The sequence below is a fragment of the Polyodon spathula genome, chromosome 4 (genome assembly GCF_017654505.1).
Source record: "Polyodon spathula isolate WHYD16114869_AA chromosome 4, ASM1765450v1, whole genome shotgun sequence".
Lineage (NCBI taxonomy): Eukaryota > Metazoa > Chordata > Actinopteri > Acipenseriformes > Polyodontidae > Polyodon > Polyodon spathula.
The window spans coordinates 88,098,077-88,116,843 of NC_054537.1; the positions used below are offsets into that span (position 1 = coordinate 88,098,077).

General features: G+C 36.2%; 1 pseudogene; it reads left to right on the top strand.

Annotated features, from left to right (window-relative positions):
• The window catches only part of LOC121314002, a 118,413-nt pseudogene that overhangs the window by 35,924 nt on the left and 63,722 nt on the right, over positions 1 to 18,767 (top strand).

Consider the following 18,767-nt stretch of genomic DNA (forward strand, 5'->3'; position numbering starts at 1 on the left):
AGAACTGAGGAAGCAAGCACAGGATTTGCAATAACAGAGAAAAATAAAAAAAACTGAAATATCTTGCTTGCATAAGTATTTAACCCCTGTGCTGTGGAAGCTCCCAGTTTGCACCAGTGAAAGAAATTGCCCTAACGAGGACACAATTACCTTACCATTGGCCTCCACCTGTGAACCATTAAAGTTCCTGTCACATTTTCTGGATAAAAACCCCACTGTTGAAGGATCATTGGTAAGGCTGTGAATCTGAAGGAAAATGAAGACCAAAGAGCATGCTACAGAAGTTAGAGATAAAGTAATACAAATGCATAGATTAGGGAAAGGGTACAAAATAATATCCAAGTGTTTGGATATCCCAGTGAGCACAGTTGGATCAATAGTCAGGAAGTGGAAGTTGCATCACACCACCCTGGCACTGCCAAGAAAAGGCCGTCCCTCAAAACTCAGCGCTCACACAAAAAGGAGACTTGTGAGAGAAGCCACAGAGAGGCCAACAATCACTTTGAAGGAGCTACAGAGTTCAGTGGCTGGGAGTGGAGTAATGGTGCACCAGTCAACCATATCAAGAGCTCTGCATAACACTGGCCTGTATGGGAGGGTGGCAAGAAAGAAGACTTTACTCAAAAAGTTCTATCTGAAAGCACCTCTGGAGTTTGCCAGAAAGCATGAGAGTGACCCAGTTGCGATGTGGGAAAAGGTTTTGTGGTCAGATGAGACCAAGATAGAGCTTTTTGGTCAAAACTCAAAGCGCTATATGTGGTGCAAACCTAACACTGCCCATGCCTCAAGACACACCATCCCTACAGTGAAGTATGGTGGTGGCAGCATCATGCTGTGGGGATTCTTCTCATCAGCAGGGACTGGGCATCTTGTTACAATTGAAGGAAGAATGGATGGAGCAAAATATAGGAAAATACTGCAAGAGAATCTGCTTCAGTCCGCTAAAAAACTGAAGCTTGGGAGGAAATTCACCTTTCAGCAGGACAATGATCCCAAGCACAAGGCCAAATCAACATTGGAGTGGCTCAAGAACAAAAAGGTGAATGTCCTACAGTGGCCCAGTCAAAGTCCTGATCTCAATCCCATTGAGAATCTGTGGCACTATTTGAAAATTGCGGTCCACAAGCGTCGTCCAACCAACCTGAACAACCTGGAGCAAATCTGCCAAGAAGAATGGGCCAAAATCACTCCGACACTGTGTGCAAAGCTGGTACATACTTACCCCAAAAGACTTAAAGCTGTTATTGCAGCAAAAGGTGGCTCTACCAAATATTAATGTGTGGAGGTTGAATACTTATGCAAGCAAGATATTTCAGTTTTTTTTTTTTTTTTTTTTTAAATATTTCCCAACATAAAACCAATGTCACCTTACAATAATTGATTTTGAGTTTAAGTGTTTTAAAATAAAATATTGAACAGAACGAAATCTCAATGTACCATTTGTAATTCAGTAATATGAGAGAATTGGTCAGGGGTCTGAATACTTTTGCAAGGCACTATATATATGTGGGTGTGTATATATATATATATATATATATATATATATATATATATATATATATATATATATATACACACACACACACACACACACACATACAACAGGCTTGGTGTCACAACAGGTGTGGTTTTATGATTTGGAAACTAACAAATTGTACCATTTGACTTGTCAGAATAAGCACTTCCCAATATTTTTAGATGGTTAATAATTTCAGTTATTAAAGATGTCATCAAGAAGGTATAATTGAGCCAGAGTAGTTTCCAGAAAGGAAATTTAGGCAATACATATTCCTGAACATTTTTCGCCTTCAGATTCCTTACAGGACGGAGATTTCTATTCAACCTGGCTGGTAAAGGTAAAGTGTGCAGTGCCACTCACCCCCAACAGGACAAACGTCTGTTACTGAACTAGTGGTGGTCCTGCTGCCAGCATCAAGAAAACCAAACAAAATATTGATGCGGCAGAAGAAAAAACAATGCACAAGTCAAACTTGCATCACAGTGCAGAATATACTTGAGCATTTTAGCTACGAACTTACTCAAAGTGCTCCACACATAAAGGTCATAACCTATTCTTTACCTGTTCAGTAACTGACTAAGCCTGAGCATACAGTTACTCCTTGAGTGGTCCAGAAGTTTGGTGATCAACTTCCTCTTCCACTTTTGGTTAAATTCTGATGGCTCTTTACTTGTTTTTTTAATGGCAACTTTGGATTGTCTGACTCTTACTATCAACACATCTCATTTGGTACTGTACCTGTCGGGTTAGCTCTACTCTCACTAGGGATGTCACAGTATACTGATTTCATGGTATTCAAAAAAGTTACAATTTTTCCATACCACGGTTATCAATTTCACAGGTTGCCATGGTATGCAATTTAGTTTGCGTGTTTTGTCCCCACTGGCCCATAACTGGTGCTTGCTTTGGCCCTATTTAGATTTGTGCCAAAACTAAAATTTACGAAGAAATTGCATGATACATCTTAGAATACCAAAACAAACCACAATAAGCACAATGTTTCTATGTCAGTAAAAATTACATTATTACAATGTCAAAATACAGAGAAGTCAGTACAAATTACACACAACATGGTACCCCAGCATAGCAATATATCTCTTGCTCATTTTACTTCAAGACTATATTACAGCTCAAGGTGGAAATGCGTCTAACCTCTGCACCCACTGAAGAGAACATCACCCACAGTTAGGATACTCTTACTGAGTCCAGGTTCAGCATACTGGGGTCTTAAAACTGTCCTAACCGCACATCAGCTTAATTTGTATAAGAAACTAAAAGCACATTACTACATGCTTTATTTTAACTCTGAAACATTACCGGCATGCATTCCAGCTGCAGAAAAATCATCAAGGCTTTGCTAATTTTGAGGTGGTCTGCTTTGTGTACCAGTGTTGCCTACACATGTATATACAGTATGTTTTGCACTTCATTTTGCAGTGCTGTGCAATTTCATACAGCCACAGAAGAGGCTTGGGGCTGTATTTAATGCCACAAGTTTGTCATGTGAGTTATGAGTTGTCAGATTCAAACTGCCACTAAACATCCCTTGCTGAGCTACAGCAGGTTGTTTTCTTCAACAGCGATAGAACGGTGGTATGTTCATGCAGGTGATAAATCTGTTTTATAATATTTGTTAGATGTACTGGTTGAAGTGGAAAGGTGTCGGTGTGGAAGGCCTGGTATAAAAAAATCTTCTTGTGGAGCTGATGCAAATGTCATTTTTGTAGCATCAGAAGGAAAAATATCCAATATTTTTTGTGTGATGGTTTAGTTGTTACCAGAGTGAAGAGAAATGACAACATTTTTTAGCATAGTAGTGCTTGGTCAGCAAATAGGCCTGTTTCCCTTGAGGCAGTAATCTTTTGTGGAAATCTTTTTGTAACTTGGAAATTTGAGGTTTAGAAATATTATTTGTCTGTTTAGTTTGACACAACTTAATGTTTAGCCATTTATCATTACTTACTACCTGCAAAGGTGTGTGTGTGTATATATATATATATATATATATATATATATATATATATATATATATATATATATATATATATATATATATATATATATATGTATATATGAGCTGCAACTTGTTGGCTCATTTCCCTCAACTTTTGGTTCTTTTTGTTCTTCTGAGATATATTTATATTAACCAGAGGAGTAAGCCATGCACTCATTCTTGTACTCATCAACTCCCTGTTATACATTTCAGTTTTAACATTGTATTTCTTCAGTGGCCATTTACAGGGTCCTCATTCAAAAAATTGGGACACTTAAGCACTTATGTGTGTCTGTTCATCTGTCTCTCTGTCACACTGTATACGGAGACCATGATAACTTCCTTGATTTTGCTCAATCTTCATCAAACTTATACATAACACTCCTAGCCTCCTATAGATGTTTCAGATTGCATTTGGCATTTTATACGGTTTATCTTTCGGGTACTGTGAGGTTATTACATGATTTTGAGGGCCGTCTACATACATTGGTTTTGTATAGAAGGGGACAGTTATCTGAAACCATAATTTAGATAAGTAAATAATGCTTTTAATGATGCATAGTTGCACCATACATCTTTAAACAAAGCAGCAGTATAATTAAGAACAGGTTGGAGTTTATACCATTATGGTCAACATACTTTGCAATTAGGGTAATGGTTCACTGTTCCTGTTATATTATTTTTTGTTGTGCATCCAGGTCCTTTTTTAATTTGATGCAACTTTTAAGTTAAGAGGATATTTAATATACTCTTAGATCGGTATTGTATTCAAAGTACTGACTCATTGGGTGAACTGTTGAAGTGAAAACTGTGGAATGAATTAAACTATATGCTAGTCTGACAGAAATACAATGATTCTTCATTGTAAATCTCCCTCCACACCTGTGAGGACATGAAGCAACGAGAACAGAGGTCTTTGGATGGGCTGGTCTGACAGTTCTTTCCCAGGGTCGGGGAAGTTGGCCAGTCTGGAAGAAGGCGAGACTCTGTTGCAAGAACGTATTGACCCAGAAAGGAAACGACGTGACAGCTGCAGATTGGAGAGGTGGTTGCACTAGTTTACCAAGGGGTCATGTGTGACAGCATAAAAGGGGACGGAGAATTGTAATCTGTTCCGTCGCATTGGTTTATATGGAGAACCGAGAAGGACTGAGAACGAACCAGTGAATGCCAAAAACAAAAGTAACAGTATCGTGGGTGTTGTGTGTTTATTTGTCTGTGTAATAATCATCTTCTTTGTACACTAGACGGCTAACATATTTCCGGAGCTGTCTCCAAGAGCCAGCACAAAGCCAGAACAGCACTTCACTAAGTCACAGAAACTAAACTGTACCACCCTCCAAGAGCACTACTGCACCCACCCAGGACTGGTGATGGTGTATATATTATTGTAGGTTGATTACATGTGGTTCATTATTGTTTGGGAGTGCAAAACCTCCGATTGTTTTTGTTATTATTGTTACTGGTCACCAGCCCTGGATTTCAAATAAAAGACCCCTTTTCCAAACCGGATTAAGTCTCTGTTTCTGTCACTGCATCACCTCTGCACTCAGCTACCTTGTCACAGCTATATAAATAATGTAGACACTTGTTCTGTGATTTTACTGCACACATTAAATGTGCAATTATTTATTTGATGGATATATGCACTCTGTCAGTAATGTACAGTACGCAAATGAATGAATTCTGCCCTTTTAACACTAGAACATCCGCCATCCGGGTCAGTGTGACCCATTTTGCATTTAAATTTTAATTACTCTTCTGTCGTAAATCATATATGTGCATCCGTTTTTGACTTTTCCTAAATATATGAATTAAATATCCTGATGGCTTTTGATAGCCAGAATCACAAAAATGATAAAGTTATAAACAGTTCTACCTAGATCCGCCACGTGGGTCAATGTGACCCATGCATTACAATACATATCTTTTTTTGTTTTACTATAACGTAAGATTCTATTTTTTTGTAACTGCAGCAAACAAGACACGCCCACTCCTCCTAACATGTGTTTTTTTTTTCCAAGCCTTTCTTTGTTTTGAGACTGACTGTGAGACAGAGTTGCCATGATTGTGGATTTGTCAAGATGCCAACTCAGTGAAAGCCTAGTTGCTTATTTTTCAATGTACCTAGGAGACATCAATCCTTTGTTTTGTTCCACAAATGCAACTGGAAATATATCGGAAGGAAATATTTAATCTTGAAAGTAGTCATTTTGATTGGAATACGGCAAGCTGCAATCCGATGCATATAGCAAACTGAAATGACAGGTAGGATAAAAACTTATGTGCCTAATATGTTATATATTCTTTACTTTATATTACTTTTAGAAAAAAAAAGGTTTTAATGATTTGTATGTACCAGTTTACACAATAGCGTTCAATGGAACTGCGTCTGTGTTTACAACACAGCTCCTGGATGCAGGCACAGTCAGACGCGTACTCTCCTCCATAGAGTACAATGCAGCCATCATACCGGAAGTAGTGTTATATTTTATTTAATGTAGTATTAGGGAAAATCAGTTTTATAGCTTTGTGTGTACATATACCTGTTTAAGCCTGTACATGGGTATATATACATACCTGTTTCTTTTGAACTGTATATTTTATTATATTTTTTCAGTCTTTGTAGTTGTGCTGTATATGCGCTCATTTTGACAATAAAGCCTTTTATGTTCAATTTTCCATTTAAATACTGTGTTGCAAGTGTTAGATATGATGTTCATTGATAACACTTTTCATAATGAAGCAGTGTTAAAAGGTATTGGTCGAAATGACCCACGAGGCGGTTCTAGGTAGTTCAAAAATCTGGCGGTTCTAGTGTTAAATTATCTCAAAATGCATAGGAATTCTAGCAATAAAATGGCACTGTCAAATACAAATATAAGCAATTTATCATGGGTGCTTTAGGGCATGAAAATATGTCACTTTTCCTTTCTTGGGAAAGTAAGTTAAACAAATGGTTTAGAACAATATAACTTGTACCATGCAAGACAACTGCTCATTAAATGTATCACAGTGCAATTACTTCACAAAGTGTTGGCTTTTGGAGATATGTAGAAATCCTGCTATTTTTTAAACCCTTTTTCATGGGCTAATCTGTCACAATGGGTGAATGCATTTGTGCCAAGATCTTGTAACTGACTTGTAATACCAGCACACCCCCAACTGTGATGTTAGCACTGCTGACATATTGATTGCAGTGTGTCTGAAGAAAAATGTCTGGTACATATCAAGTATGTGACGCTAGCCCTTGGTAGTGCACTTGCCAGCGAGTGCACTTGCCAGCGAGTGCCCTTGGGTCCATTTACTGTAAATTAAATGAGATACAAAGTTATAAATCTTGTTGAACATTTTTCTTCTTTACTCTGTGACATTTTGCTGTGTTCTGCACTGACTACAGCTAACCATTTAATATCCATTTAATTGCCACATAACAGATACTGTATATGTGCCCTTTAGTCGTCTTGAAAATATTAGTGCTATTTGCTGGGCATCTTGGGTTCTTCATTTATTGTAGTTTTATAATAGATACTGGAGATGGATCATTTAAATATACCTAAATTGATGGATTAATGCAGTGACTTGCAACCTTTATTTCAACACAGTGTTTGTTTTTTAATATTTAATCAGCTCAGTTGGTACTCAGACTCGATTGCAAGAGTAGTTTTGCAATTGAATGAAAATATAGACTGCATTTTATTTCTGTTTCTTCTTTTTATTATGAAAAGTTACATTTTTTGATTCTGTCAGAAAAAAAAAAATCCTTAAAACATAGGAATGTAAATCCAAACTTTTGGTGATGGTCTGTAAAGGATTATAGTTTTTAGCTTCTATTTACAAGTTCTCCAGTCATTTTTCAAATAAATCATGTCAATTAAAAGATGTAACTCAATTGTATGTTATTTCTAAAAAAGTAGGCACCCATGGCTTTATGGTCTTGAGTTCAGGTCTTGTCTCAGACAGACTATGTTGTATTTAACTATGTATGTTTCCATCTTATCTAAAGTTTTTTTTACATTTGTCAAGACATGTGCATTTCATCATGGGTCTGTCTGTTTGTGTTTAAGCCATAGGGACTGCCCTTTGCAAAAAAAAAAAAAAGATCATGGAGTAATTCTTTGAAACCATAAAACCATAACCAAAGAGAACCTTCAGGAGTTGTTTATTTGTTTTTCACTGGACTCATAGAAGGTGATTTATCTACCTGAAAAAATAAGGACAAAAACATATTACATTACCGAAGAGTGCAACAGCATTACATCAGCAAAAAACAGTTTTGTTTTCATTGAACAATTTTTCTGCAAGGACGGTGACATCACTTTCCCAGTGACTCTAATCGTAAGAGGAATTCTCCCCACTACCCTGGCGTACTTTGCAAATGAATCTTCAGGCTTTCCTCTGACCATGGGGATAAATTGAATTAGGGCAAACCCGTCATAAAACTAAGCATTAGAGATTGTAGCACTTCAAATCAGTTATATTTTAATGACCCTGTCTGCAGTGATATTTATTTTTTCTATTCTTAAAACAACCTTGCAACGGTTACATATTCCAAGTTCCAGAGCTGCTTGTAACTGACGTGCTGTACTGTAAATATACCCTTATCTGTAGACAGTGCATCACCCCACATCAAGGCAGCTCTGCATTTCAATCACTACAATTTGTGATGCATATAAACCAATGGATCATAAGGTTGGGGCAGGGGGAAGGTCACTTTTTATTAGCAGTTCATTTATATGTGGTGCCACATGACCTAGTGATGCACTTTAACATTTGACCTTTAAAAACAAAAGCATGGGATTGCTAAGGAAATTAATAGCAAAAGGAAATCCTCCATGCATATTTACATCATCAATCAGAAAGAGATGTACAGGAGTACATAATTATATTTTTATAGCAATGAAAAATTGGACATTCATTTAATTGCACATTTAAAATTAAGAAACAGATCGACTGCACAGTGTCAAAGTAATATTACACTGATAAAACTTGCATGAGGTTCATATTATTGAAACCCAAACCCAAAAGCCTATTGTACATACTTATCTTTATTTTATAGAGGCTTTACTAGTCTTATGATTTGTCATTGTGTTCTAGTGCACACTAGCACTATAAAATATTGATAAAGTTAGACTATTACTGATAATGTCAGTTTTTTCTGGTTTTCACTGCCAACTGTTACAAAGCTGAAAAGGGTGATCTTACTTATTTTGGGATTATAAAGTCATGTTGTAAACATTTTAGCATGTTAGGCTTTGCGGGTCAACAAGAGCCATCTACTGTACCATACATTATTCCAATATACTATTTAGCCTATACTGATTTATGATACTGTAAATATATTAGGAAGCAGGTAAATTGTACATCTCACCATCTTTATTTAATTTACAAATAAGTTCTACTGGAAGCATTTGTTTAGATTTAAACTTTAAAAGTTTGTAGTATTTCATAGGATTGACTTGTGAAAATATTGTGTTCCTTTCTAGTATTTCAGTCACATGCTGGTATTTGTTTTTTTAAACAAAATGTGTGCAGACACTATATCCCCATCAGGATGTTTTTGACATTGTACTCCACAGTTTTTTTTTAACATGATCTGTCAAGGCATGTTTTTTTTCTTCCTTTTTTAGTCCTGGTTTTAACAAGCAGTCTTTAGGGTAGATTGTAACAGCAGTATTATATGCATGTACTAATATTTAAACTTCTTTTAGGTTGCTATGGTGTTGATTCCAAGTTCAGCTTCAGAAAACTCCACTGAACGCTGGTTCTGCGATGCATGTAAAAATGGAGTTACACCCAGCTGTGAGCTGTGTCCTAATAAGGATGGGATTTTCAAGGAGACTGATGCTGGAAGGTGATTCAGTGATTTATTTGATTTCATTGTATTTATTTTTGGTGATATTCTTTTTAAAATGTGTTTTCCTGACCTACAGTTTTATGTTGGTAAACTTGGAAAGGGCATTCTTGATGACTTAGCAACTCTGAAGCCATTCATAATATAATCATAACAGGCCATCTTTTTCTTTCTATTGACATCTATTCAAAACATGTTAAATGTAAAGAAAGCCAGATTAGAAAAAAATAGATCAGCTGTTACTTATCTGAATTTTGAACGGATATTCAAACATGAAAATAGCATACTTGTCGTAGCACATGTCCTTAAGGCAGGGACAGTATCTTAAACCATGAATTTGGCACATTGTGCAGCAGCTGGGAGTAGAATATTGATGAGATGAGTAGAGACTGTTATCTTAAGTTTAAGAGACAGCACTCCAGATAATGTTTTCAGTCATTCAGTAATTTACTCTCCAATTTAGACACTATGTGAGTAAAATGTATTTTGGGTCAGTAAAATACAACATTACTTTGAAGTTATGAGTACTTCCAATAAGTACAATCCATACTTGAACCCTTAGCGGTCCATTTACTATGCGCTTGTCAGGCGCGTCAGGTCCAATTTATTTTCACACGTGCTGTTTAAAATATATTGTTTTCAAAGTAAAACAGGTTTAAAAGGCACTGAATCGCAAAATGACACTAAATACTCTATCTCCAGCCAAGCTCCACCTCTTGTTCGCTGTATTTTTCACATATCTCTTTATAAACGTGCATACTGATAAATCCTCTCCTGATCACTCTTTTTATCACCAAACTCCTCAATAATGCGATCCAAGTCATTATTTTATTACTATAACATCTAAAAATGCTCTGCAAATGTCCATGATATTCTTTGAGTGCTGGATGCAGAAGCAGCTATCTTCTTTGTTTGTGCCTCTGTTATCTCTGTTGTGCATGGGGCTATCAGCTACAGCCTTTTTTTCAGCTTCATTCGGCTCCTATTGGTCTCACTCAGCCATTGAAAGGTTTTCTCAGCTTTTTCCAGAGAAAAAACAACTAGAGACCTGTGCTTTACGTCTTTTTGATGATGTCGGACAGGGTCCGATATTGGACTGGAAAGAGAAAATTCCGACATAGGACCACAAAGGGTTAATGGTAACTTACGGCATTTGCATTAACACTAGAACTAACGGGAGTACATACATACCTAGAACTACTGTTGCGGTCTTTGTTACGTTCTATTAAAATGCATATAAAACTACTGCAGCATTACATGCTACAAAACTGTTCTGTGTTAATGTAATCAAAACAGCATTTTTTTTTAACATACCAAACATAGTGCTTGCTTTTAATTCTGATTTCCTCACTTGTATTTTCCTATAATTTCTTTGTAAATCAGAAATTTTGGTGTTATTGTTTGTTTTCCTTCAGGATATTGCCAAAAATATGTATTTTTACAGCTGTTGATAGATAAATCACATCTCCTGTAGCTATTAAAAATAAACAAGAAGCTCTCAGTTCAACAGCACTAAGCCAAACCCACTGTTTTACTATGACAGTCAAAATGACAGCTGTGGTAGTTCTAGGTATAACTTATCATATCTCCGTAAGTTTCTGCAACCCTGTGTCTACTGGTGGTTTGAGATGTTTAATATATCTATTTAGGAAAAGTAAAAAAAAGCACAGGTGCCTAGCTGCCAAATCAGTGGAGAGAAATGCATTTAAACAACATGATGCGCCAAAAAGACCGCTCCGGTAGTTCTAGTGTTCTACAGCCTTACATTTAGCAGTCCTGGTATTTTTGTGATCTATTCTCTAACTATCACTGTTATAATGACTGACCATCGAGGTGCGGGGAACCAACGAAGTCCAAGAAGCTTGTTAACGTGCAAAATCAAACTGTGCAGCGAAATTGCTAGGGGCATTGTTTACACAATACATTTAAATATCATACGTAATTCATATTTTTTTCAATGCGTAAAACACCTAATACACTACTTACCTGGAGCACTGGGTAAAGATATTTTTTAATTTGCTATATATTTTATGCATCTACGTTTAAGTAATAGCTATGTGTCCATTTGTCTCTACCCACATACGGTATATATCTACTGTGATGAAGCCCCGTTTGTCAGGGTGGCCCGAAGCTCTATCATCGCTTTTGTGTGGGTACACCAAGAAACTCTGTCAGTGTTTATATTTTAGCACGGTTTGGGCACTTTTATTATTTGCAGATCAAAACAAACAAACAACATCCTAGCTCCCTTGGAGCACTTAATATCACAGTATGTCTCTTTATACAGAATCAAAACCTAAAGTAGGGAAGGCTAATTCATTTTACTCTGTAAAACCAAACCATATATATTTTTTAATAGTACCTTTTCTTTTGTTTTAAGTTTCTTTCCCTCAAATCCATACCACACATCCTTTTCCTGGTAGTCTCTACCCCCACACTCCTCTCACCTCCTTCCCAAACACACTCAGTTTACATACCACCCTGAAATAAGCATTGATGAACTCAGAACTTTTTGAAAATTGGTTACAAAGATTTGACTGCAAATCTTGGGAAGTGAAATAGTTTTGTTTCTGGGTAAGTTTAATATGCCACCCCCATATTAAACTTACAAACATTAAACTCTGCTTCTTTTCCCCAAACACCACCTCAATTTATTCTGCACCAAATGGAATCTGATGTAACTTCATCGGTTCCAATGCTTTTAAAATGGACTCACTCTTGGATGCAATACATTGCATTCATCGAGCATGGAGTGACTTTGAGCCAATCACCATCAAAAAATGATTTGCCAAAAGCAGCTTCACCTTTGCCGAGTCAACTGTGGATTCACCAATTGAAGATGTTCATCCAGAAGAGGAACACGGTCTCCCTCTTGTGGTAGTTAACATGTTTCAGTCTTTTTGGTGTGCCGACTGAAAAAACGTACCAGATTGATGAGAACCTTGCAACGACTGAAGAGGTCCCAGACTGATCACAGTCGTAAAGCCACACAACGACACAAAAACTGATGATGATGGTGATGAGGATGAGTATAGCAGTGGTGCCTCTGAACTCCTCCTGGGGAAAACTGTTTTCTGTGCCTGAAGCCAAGAATATGATTAAAGACATGAAAGCATTTGCCATTCAAAAGGGCAATAACTGACTTTTAGAGCATTTCAGTGATGCAGTAAAAGTGGTAAACATGCTCCTATCATCGCAGACGCAGACAAGAATAAGTGACTTTTTCAAGTAAATACAGGTTTCTGTAGACTGAAGCCAAGTCTTTCTGATAACAAAGGTAATTGTACATTTTTTACTTTTGGCTTCACAGTCTAGAAAATAAGCACTTCTATTAGTACTGATTTTTCTCTTTTTTTGATTCACATAAATACTACTGTATTAATGGTCCACCAAGAGATTGTAAATACAGTGAAGTACTGCAGTGTACACTTTATGTAACATTCAGCATTCCCTCTAAGGCTAAAATACACACATTTTTCACAGTAACTGGCAACAACCTTCGCACTCAGTTTACTAACTTTCGCAAGTTATTATCATAAATCTCAACCTCAATAGAGACTCCAGCCTCTTGAGCTAAACCTGTTAACTTGAGACCATTCTTACAAAGCACTAATATAAGCATATTTGTGTCTGTCTTGCAGCTGATTCTCTGATTTCCCTCTGTAAACATGCACTTCACATTAGCGCAGAGCTCACTCGGGCACCAGCGAATCTACTGGTACAGGGTGGGCGAGGCAGGCGTCTCGCAATTCTGCCTCTATAGAGTGTTGCTCATGAACTTTACAGTTTTGAACTCGTCGTGTAATCGAACACTAAAATCAGTGAAGCACAATCTTCCTGCATTATTTAGAAGTATAAATACTCTGGTAAACATAAATATAAATCACAATACTCACACTCTGACAGTTTTTGTTTTATTTCCCTTTTAAAAAAACGACCATTTCAGAAATCATCAAGTGTTTTGAAACTGGTAAAAATGTAATCTGCACATTAGTCGAAAATACACATTTAAGTGTTAGTAATTGAAGAATACCTTCACGTACAGAATAAGAAAGCAAATAGACGGCAACAGTGGCAAAGCACTACTTTCTTCTAAGCTGAAAAACTAAGACTAAGGTACTACACTCAAGGTGGCTCTTTCCTTACGTAAGCTAAATTAATTGCATATTTCATTATTGTTTAATTTATTTCTTTCCACGCTACCTGCCTTTAATGGAGCTATAATTAGCAATTTTAAACCATGGCCGTTTCTTAATTTAATTATATTTTTTGACGATGAAGAAATGAGCTCAAAACTGTTAAAGGATGTAGTCACTAAACTACACACTATTGGTTTCATAAAGACATTCTGTCTGGAGATACGACTGTTTTTAAATCTTGCAAACAACACTGCAGAATTAAGAAAGAAACAATTTATAGGATGTATGCGTTTACATTAAAAGGGGCGCTATTTAAATTACAATCGGGTAATACATAGCAGTGAACCTGTTTTAGAGCAATGAGGAAGTCAACACACCTTTATCAGTGTTTCATATTTTATCCTCCTGGTTATTATTATAATGCCAGTAAAACAATAAACTTAATTTGTGGAGTACATGATAGGATTACTCTCACGTGACATTACTGGACTGTTACTAAACTGTTTCATATTTTTTTTGTTATTGTAAATGCCAGCATTAAGTTAAACGGGTCTTTTCAAAACACCTTTATTTGTAAGCTGAACTACTGTAAATATGATTCTCAATTGTACTGGACATTTGGTTTTCTGAACTGTTGTAATATAATTCTTAGGTTTTACTGCTTATTTTGTGCCAATAATGAGCCAAGTGCTGCCTATAAACATAATGACAGGTTTGGGTGTCTTCAGGTGCTTTACTTACTATTAAAGCAAAAAGAGTCTGATTGAAAAAAAAATAATAATTGTGGTAATATCATATTACTTCAGGTTGTCACTGCAGAGTTTATTTTAAATTGATCAAAATGACTGTGGCCCATAAGCGAGGGTGGTGATTATACAAGGGAGGCCTTTATTAATAATACTATGCTTTACAAACGTTGCAATATTTTATTATATGATTTAAGGCATATTAGAAGCGGCGCCGTGAGAGGCTTTTTGCCATGTGGCTACAGAATCTCCTGAGTGTTTTTTTTGCATACTTCAAATGGGATTCAAGGTGGGCTTTCTTGAGTAATTGCTTCCTTCTTGCCACCCTACCATACAGGCCAGATTTGTGGAGTGCTTGGGATATTGTTGTCACATGCAAACTTTGACCAGTCTTGGCCATAAAAGCCTGTAGCTCTTGCAAAGTTGCCATTGGCCTCTTGGTAGTCTCTCTGATCGGTCTCCTTCTTTCTCGGTCATCCAGTTTAGAGGGATGGCCTGATCTAGGCAGGGTCTTGGTGGTGCCATACACCTTCCACTTCTTAATAATCGTCTTGACCGTGCTCCAAGGGATATTCAAGGCCTTTGATATTTTTTATACCCATCCCCTGATCTATGCCTTTCAACAACTTTGTCCCGGAGTTCTTTGAAAGCGCCTTGGTGCTCATGGTTGAGTCCTTGCTTTGAAATGCAATACCCAGCAGAGGAAACCTACAGGAACTGCTGAATTTATCCTCAAATCATGTGAATCACTAATTTAGGATTTCTTTTACAAGGGAGATGGACACTTATCCAACCAAGCTATTTCAGTTTTTATTTTTATTTAATTTTCTACAAATTTCTAGTTTAATATCTTACAAGACTTTCAACATTCCTTGCTGATCTGGTAGCAAAGATCCAAGCCCAGGAATCTCATAAAGTTAGGTACGTTATATAAATACTTAAAAAACCTAGTCATTGTTATGCTTGGTCCTGAGCCATGAGCAGAAATGTCTCTTGGGAAGTAGAGAAAAACACATCCAGGTCATTTTTTATTTTTTGTTGAAGTTGATTGTGACTGCTCAAGCAACAGGGCTTTCTGATGCAACGTACATTACATTAGCCTCTGATTATTATAGAACATGTTGTATAACTTTGAATATATGTGAAAAATAATGTATATATTATTTTAAATTTTTATATTTCTATATATATATATATATATATATATATATATATATATATATATATATATATATATATATATATATATATATATATATATATATATATATAAAAATAAATACATACAAATTAGTTTCAAAATGCCGTTGTGAAAAAATGTGTGGCAAGTGGTCCGTTGGAAAAATTCAGACACCAAGGTGATCCCTGAAAAAGGTTGGAACCACTGTTCTATATAATAACACATTTGGAGTAATAAATAGCATACAACCATGAATGCTTTTTATAAAATGCATTTACTTAAAGTCTTCACGTCAGTTTTACTGTTAACATCTGACCTGAAATCCCTGAATTTCATGTTGGCCACTCTCAAGAATAAAAGGCTAACGTTGACGATGATAACATTAATGTACGTTATATTGGTTTTACATTTTCTAAATGACAATCAAATGAGGCTAAACTAGCTCAATCTGGCTTCAGGAAGCAGCATGTTATTAAACAAAAGGTTTACTGCAGACCCTTGCGTAACTTTTGACTGCTGTCTACAGTGTTTTGTACAGGTGGATACAAAAGGTGATGATGTAATGCTTTAGAACTGCTTTAGGTAACAAAATAATTAATGAGTGCATGGATAGTTTTGTAATTCATAATCAAACAATTATCTGATCATAACCAAATTGAATCCACAGTGTCAATGGGGAATAGGAGTGAATGGTAAATGCTTGGTGAAAACTACTGCTGTTACTTGATTATAGTGTCACTGACAGAAACGAACAGTGCATATGGGTCCCCATTTTGTTATGACCCTGAAAAGCGCTACTCTAGGTGGCATTTTATCCTGTAAATTTTTTTTTTTTTTTTTTTTTTTTTACTGGTCAGAATAATGCTGGGAATAAATGTCTTTTAAAGACTAAGGATCATGTGCCTACAGAATGAGGACAGTGTACAGAGCCCGAAGTCTTAAATCTGATGAAATCCATACTAAAGTGTTCTGAGAAGGACAGCATGAAGCACACCGTCAATTGCGGTGTTATCACAGATAAAATTCTGCAGCCTGCACTAGCATTTACTACTTCACTAGAGCATGAAAAACAGTGGAAATTAAATTGAGAAGCAAGTGCTTGTTGAAGATGTGTATCTTTTATATTGGACTTTGGGTTATTTCCTTTCCCAGAGTCTGCATTTAAAACTATATCATTCTAAATAGGAGGATTTGGCTTGTAAGCAGATAAATTCAAGCAGTACAGATTTTCCACTCCAAGAGAACATTATTTTATTTATTTATTTATTTATTTTTAAATCCAAGTACCATTCAATTTAAATGGAAAGATACAGTACCCCATTTTTACTATACTAGGATAAATTGTTATTACTTTTTGCCATGCGAGCTAATGGAATGTCACCACATCAATTGTATAATCAAACTTAAAATCAATCCGCACAAGTGCCGGCTTATTATCTACCAAAACCAGCCAATCAATACGTTGCACTGACGAAAGCAACCAGTCCTGTCCTCACAATTGCCGAATCATCTTCAGCATCTTTCAGCAACAACAAACCAAGACACAAACATTTTAGTAATATTTCTCTATTCAGATATCTGTCCAGATGAACTATAAGCTGCTCTGATAAGTAAAGTTATTTGTTTAATAGTTATCTGTTTTTTTGTTTTGTTTTTTTTCCTCTAATTATCTATGTGATCTTTTATTAAAATGTTTGGGACTATTATCTTAAGACATTTATCAGGAGAAGGGTACCTGATGAATCATTTCAAGTTAAAAGTAAATCTAGATTGTAAAGTTTTTTTTTTTTTTTTTTTTTTTTTTTTAAAGGAAAAAGGTGTTTTTAAGAACATAAGAACATAAGAAAGTTTACAAACGAGAGGAGGCCATTCGGCCCATCTTGCTCGTTTGGTTGTTAGTAGCTTATTGATCCCAAAATCTCATCAAGCAGCTTCTTGAAGGATCCCAGGGTGTCAGCTTCAACAACATTACTGTGGAGTTGATTCCAGACCCTCACAATTCTCTGTGTAAAAAAGTGTCTCCTATTTTCTGTTCTGAATGCCCCTTTTTCTAAACTCCATTTGTGACCCCTGGTCCTTGTTTCTTTTTTCAGGCTGAAAAAGTCCCTTGGGTCGACACTGTCAATACCTTTTAGAATTTTGAATGCTTGAATTAGGTCGCCACGTAGTCTTCTTTGTTCAAGACTGAACAGATTCAATTCTTTTAGCCTGTCTGCATATGACATGCCTTTTAAGCCCGGAATAATTCTGGTCGCTCTTCTTTGCACTCTTTCTAGAGCAGCAATATCTTTTTTTATAGCGAGGTGACCAGAACTGAACACAATATTCAAGATGAGGTCTTACTAGTGCATTGTACAGTTTTAACATTACTTCCCTTGATTTAAATTCAACACTTTTCACAATGTATCCGAGCATCTTGTTAGCCTTTTTTATAGCTTCCCCACATTGTCTAGATGAAGACATTTCTGAGTCAACAAAAACTCCTAGGTCTTTTTCATAGATTCCTTCTCCAATTTCAATATCTCCCATATGATATTTATAATGTACATTTTTATTTCCTGCGTGCAGTACCTTACACTTTTCTCTATTAAATGTCATTTGCCATGTGTCTGCCCAGTTCTGAATCTTGTCTAGATCATTTTGAATGACCTTTGCTGCTGCAACAGTGTTTGCCACTCCTCCTACTTTTGTGTCGTCTGCAAATTTAACAAGTTTGCTTACTATACCAGAATCTAAATAATTAATGTAGATTAGGAATAGCAGAGGACCTAATACTGATCCCTGTGGTACACCACTGGTTACCACACTCCATTCTGAGGTTTTTTCCTCTAATCAGTACTTTCTGTTTTCTACATGTTAACCACTCCCTAATCCATGTACATGTGTTTCCTTGAATCCCAACTGCGTTCAGTTTGAGAATTAATCTTTTGTGCAGGACTTTGTCAAAAGCTTTCTGGAAATCTAAATAAACCATGTCATATGCTTTGCAATTATCCATTATCGATGTTGCATCCTCAAAAAAATCAAGCAAGTTAGTTAGGCACGATCTCCCTTTCCTAAAACCATGTTGACTGTCTCCCAGGACCCTGTTACCATATAGGTAATTTTCCATTTTGGATCTTATTATAGTTTCCATAAGTTTGCATATAATAGAAGTCAGGCTTACTGGTCTGTAGTTACCTGGTTCAGTTTTGTTTCCCTTTTTGTGGATCGGTATTACGTTTGCAATTTTCCAGTCTGTCGGTACCACCCCTGTGTCAAGAGACTGCTGCATGATCTTGGTTAGCGGTTTGTAAATTACTTCTTTCATTTCTTTGAGTACTACTGGGAGGATCT